Raw genomic sequence first — 6,000 nt, 5'->3', positions numbered from 1 at the left:
CAGGATTATAGTACATATCCTCATCGTCCCTGGGGGCCGGAGGTACTGGAGGTCCTCGAGAATTGGAGGACTCGCTTCTCTCTTCAGTCTCTGGATTTACCATTGGTTGCTCCCCAGGGCGTCTTGGATAGTTTTCTTCAGGAATATTTTGATCATTCGCAGCCATAACTGTTGAGGGATTGTACTGCTTAAGGCTCTCAATGAAAGCACCAAACTGTTGACGCCATTTTTCGTCAACTTAAAATGTAGAGCACGTAAACAACAAAAACTATGACAAGAATAACACAATAAAACAATGAGAGTTTTTTACGTGGTTCAGCAGTTAACTCTGCCTAGTCCACGAGTCTTTGTTATTAGAACTTAGGAAATTTTTGGAAATTCTTCAGGGATGAATTCTCCAGAGATTCTCTCAAGATCACAAAATTTTTGGTCCTTTACAATGGTACATGAATTCTCTATTTATAGAGGAGATCTCATAATACTTTCCCACACGTTTCGGGAAGTTATTCTGTATATTAATAAATTTAATGGCTTTAAAGCCTGTACCTCCTATATACAAGAAAACTCCCCCTGAAGACCAGGGGGATATAACCGACTAGTTAATATCCCTTTATTGTAGGGAAGTTACAACAATAAATATCTCTTAAATACATGGACTGCGTCTCCTCAAGTGACCTGTTAAGCCATTCGAGATCAGCAATCAGCATCATGCCAGTCTAAGTCTCTGGGTAAATTATGAGTTGCATTATTTTCCCAAGACCAGCTCGGAGTGGGTAAATACCACTGAGGCCGCCTTACTCCGAGCTCACACTCATGCCAAGCACGGTCCACTTTATCCGAGGCTGCCCGACAATGGATATACTCTGTTTGTTCTATTTTTCGAGCTTATAAGGACTTCGAGGCTACCCATCTTCGAGGATGCCACCTACTTTGAAGATTCGGCGTCTAGATTACGAACATGTATTTTAGCTATCGCGAACTCACACCTGACGGATCCAGCTTTCGAGGTCACAACCTAAAGTCTCAAAATCTGGGTGTAACAACATGATTATGTTTTGATGGGAAGGCAATACCGTATTGGTGACTTAAGAGATGAGTTGGGTTATGATAAAAAGGACTCATCAGTGGTTTTGGTAAAGCTATTTATGACTGGCTTGGTATGATTCTGGATTTAGATTGGTTAGCCAAGAGTGGGGAAATTTTAAATGGCAAGGAAAGTATAGTAACTCTTGGGCTTGAGAGTGGAAAGCCTTGTGATAGCTGGCACAGTGCGTGGTTCTGTATGCTTAGGGTAACTGTATTGAGAGCTAGAGTTTTATTGTAGGGAGGTGCATGGAACTTTTAGCTAGTGTGGTGGATACCACTTAGATTATGCCAGTGGAGTCAGGACATACTGGATTAATCTATGAGTTCTGGATGTGTTTCCAGGAGGTTTGCTAGAGTTTCTTTTATATGGAGAGATAGTATGGTGATTGGATTGGTGCCAAGCATGGATTTAGGTTTTAGGGCACTGTTTTGTATGACTCAATAGAATTGTTATAATTAAAAGCTCAGCAGTGTGTAAGATGGTGTTCTCCAAGGTGGATCTTGGATCTGGTTAGGACCAGGTAGAGACCAGAGAGGAAGTTATATAACAGATTGTGTTTGTATCAGATAAGGGCACTGGGAGTGCTGAGTTTTGATTTGGGAATTTGTTTAATGCCAAGTGTTTATGAATCAGATGAACAGAGAATTCAAAGGATTATTTGAATAGGGATTTGTGATCGTCTTGGATGATGGTATTATGGTATTTTCTCTGCAGAGATTTGCCAAGGTTAAAGAATGCCTTAGGGGCAGGAGTGTCCTTGGGTGGTAAAGATATTTCAGGTGCCTTAGGAAATAGTTCTAAGTCTTCTTGCATATCAGAATCAGTTGGAGGTTATTATGACATCTCACTGACTAAGAAAATAAATTGCCTATGCAAATGATGGTTAAAGGAACTGACTAGAACTAGAGTAGAGTTTCTGGTGGGCCAGGTGGCCAGTTTCATGCTTCAGATTATCATTTCGGAAAGGATAAAAAGGAAAGATGACTAAGTGAACCACAGATAAGAAAAATTGAATGGAAAGTCTTAGATGGATTAGCTAAGAGTTGTATAGTGTCCGAAATTGGTGAGGCCATGGTAGCATTTGATTATTTTAAAATGTAAATAAGATAGCATTGCGATGGGTTTCGCAGTGGGATTGCCTAGGTTAGTGGGCCAGTATGAGTTGGCATTGAGTCATTGTGGACTAGTAGTCCAAGTGAGTATATTTTTTTTTTAACAAGGATGAATAGTACAGTTGATCAGTATTCAGATCTCTTTGTGAGAGGGATATAGCGCCTTCATGAAACTTAAGGTGTATCTTATCAGATGAAGACTCTATTGTGACTTCCAGGTTTTGGAAGGGTTAAGAAGGCGATGAGTATATAGATGAAATTCAGTACAGTTTATTACTCTCAGACTAATGATAAATCAGAGAGAGAGGGTTATCCAATTATTATTGGAAGAACATCTTATAAGATGAACGAGTTAATATATATCTGGATCCTGAGGTGGTTCAGGGGACTATTGAGATGACTAAAGATTGAAGCTTGGATGCTCACTTCTCAGAGTAAATGGAAAAGTTTTGATCAATTGAAAAGCAAGAACATGGAATTTCAAGTAGAAGATTATATCTTCTTTAAAAAGTATCACCATGGAAAGGGGGTGACGGGTTAAGGGCAAGTTGAGCCCTAGAGTAGCAGAACAGTTTGAGTCCTAGATAAGACTAGTTAGGTTGATTTTGGTTCGACCTTATCTTTGGCACTGCCAGATATATACAGTGTATTTTGTATTTCCATGCTAAGGACATGGGTAAGAAGTAACTCATGAGTTGAGTTATGAGAATTGGGGATTTGAAACTAAGTTATCCTGTAAAGAATAGCCAGTCCAGATATGGAACAGAAAGAATAAGGATCAGAGGAACAAAGTTTACCTTGGATTGGGTAATGTTACAGAGACAGTGAGGTCGAGGGAACGACCTGGGAAACTGGAGTCAGTTGTGCGGAATTTATATTTTGTGCGGTTCAGGTAAATTTCAAGGAAGAAATTTCTGTATGGAGGGGATAGTTGTAATGAAATCCCTAATGCGGTTTAATGGCTGGATTAGTAGGCCGGGAGGGCCATAATTATTTAATTATGCCATTAACTGATAATATGCATGTTTATGTGAATTATATTATAATATGATGTTATATGCATGCATGTGGGTCCACATTTGATTATTAGGGTGTTTTGGTAATTTGGCCCATTGAGGGCATAATTGTATATTTGGGTGCACATTGTGATTTGTGAATGAGATCTCATTATTATGGAGATATACTCGAGCTATTCGGCATGAGACGGTCTTATATTATTGATTAGCGGTTTTGTCATAACGGGTGTCTTTTATTGGGATATTGAGTTATGAGGATGTTATTTGATGATAAATTGGGAGTTATTGAGATCAGGAGGACATTCTGGGAGTTTTGACTATAATGTCCCCGGGGGTGTTTGTAATGACCCAACTACTCTAGACTTTGCACCACTAATGACTACTATACAAAGACACTAACCTTTAAAGTACTTACAAGTGAAATAATTATAACTTCATTAAAACTTGTAAAAACAAATGTTAAACAATATAAAATTTAAAGTAGGATATGGGATCCCATTGTTTGTAAAAGAAAAACATAACATAATTGTAAATAAAATGGATTACATAATAAAGTGCGGAAAATACATATAAAACCATAATTAAAGAAACTTCATCCTCGAATCGAACTATGGGTCCTTCGATTCCATTTCGCCTCAATACACATCCCCAAGCTTCCAAGAACCTTTCCCGCCACCAAAGCTATTTTCCTGCACATATAAACATAAAAGGAGTGAGCCTAATGCCCAGCAAGGAAAATCTAACACATAAACCATATACATAAAATTCATAATGCAACATAAAACATATCATAAACATATGTTACACGGACTATAATGGCCATTATTACTTGGGGTCCCATAAACTAAACAAGTCATATGCCCATTAGATTTGTGGGGCTTGCTAGCTAAGCAAGTCATATGCCCATAAATTTATTGGGGCTTGTTAGTTGTACAGGTCATATGCCCGAGTCTACAAACATGCATAACACACAAATCATAGTTAACATAACACATAAATCATAAGATAACATATGGCATAACACATAATATCCTATCCTATTTTCCTTACCAAAAGTACCGGGATATGAGAACAGGTTTGGGACTTTGGAACACTCCTAAAAACCATAATTGAAAGGGTGAGTATACTGAAGAAAAAGGAATGAAAAGAATGGACGAACTATACCATCAAGAATATACTTACCAAAAACCTTATGTTCAAGATCTTAGATTTCCTATCCAAGAATAAAGAATAAAGTTAGGGTGCTGAGTAGAAAACTAAAAGAACTTAAGGAAAACAAAACCAAAATAAACTAGAGTTTGGAATACCTTGAATGCTTCTATTAACGATCTAAATCTTGAACCGAAATGTGCTATAAACCTTACTTCCCAAGTGTTTGCTAAGCTTATAATCCCCAACCCAAGTGTTTACACACTCGAAAATATCCTAGCAGCTTGCAGCCTCTGAACTTAGCTTGATGAATGAATAAATGGTTGGGTACTAGGTCCTATTTATAGAGCTCAAGAATGAAAAGATCTTCATTTAACTTGAATAAAATGATGGCTTTTTAAGTGAAAAATATTTGAATTATCGTTCAGCAGAGGCTGAAGACTCGGTCAGAAAGATGCTGGACTTATCAAGAGGTTAAAGATTAAAATGAGAATGTTTTCAAAATCATTCAAAATTATAGCAAGGGAGCCGATATATCACCCCTTGTAGGCGATATATCGCCTGGGCCAGCATGCCCGAGGCTCATCAAGGGTGATCGTGCGAAGTTACGTATTTTTCGTATCCCTGTACTGCGATATATCGCCCCCTATAGCTGCGATATATCGGCATACGCTGAATATTTAAACACGAAATTGCACATTTTCAGTTTAATTTGAATTGAGTAAACAGCCTTGACTAAGTCCTCTAACATTTTCAAAGCTACTGACAGACCCTAGGATATTCAAATTTTAATCTTAATAAACTTATTCCTCAAAAATACTTAATTATCATTAAACATACACGTGACAAGTGTACTTTCTTATTGGGTCTAACTAAACCATATAATATAATAAATATCATCATCAATATCAGTCATAATAATCAAACCTTAGGTTAAAATTAATATTCTTAAACTATAGGTCAAAATTAGAAAATCTACAAGTGTTACTACGAGTGTCCAATTAAATCCCGGTCTGAACCAAAATCCACAGTCATAAAAATACTACTACAATTACTATTATTACTATTATCTAACTAGCTAAGTAAAGTTCTTGGACTCTACAATTCTCCCCTACTAAAGTCGATGCCGGACCAACCCTAAGGTCGATAAAACTTATAAGCCCTTGTCTAGTCTATGGGATAGTTAATTAGAGCTAGAGCCACTATGGCTAAGGTGACCTACATGTCACATGGCTAGGAGGGTATGGGACCTTCAGAGCATGACTCATTAGTCACCTATACAGGGTATGACTCATTAGTCATCCACACCGAGATTGACTTATTAGTCATCTATACCGAGTGCGACTTATTAGTCACCAATACAGAGTGTGACTCATTAGTCACCTATACAGGGTATGACTCATTGGTCATTCACATAGAGATAGAATTATTAGTCATCTATACAGAGTGTGACTTATTAGTCACCTAGACAGGGATGGACTCATTAGTCATCTACACAGGGTATGACTTATTAGTCATCTATACAGAGTGTGACTCATTAGTCACCTATGCAGGTTGTCACTCATTAGTCACCCACTCTGAGATTGACTTACTAGTCATCTATTCAAGAAGCAGGTCCTCAGAGAATGACTCATTA

The sequence above is a fragment of the Humulus lupulus genome, chromosome 6 (genome assembly GCF_963169125.1).
Source record: "Humulus lupulus chromosome 6, drHumLupu1.1, whole genome shotgun sequence".
NCBI lineage: Eukaryota > Viridiplantae > Streptophyta > Magnoliopsida > Rosales > Cannabaceae > Humulus > Humulus lupulus.
This window is presented reverse-complemented; position numbering follows the sequence as displayed.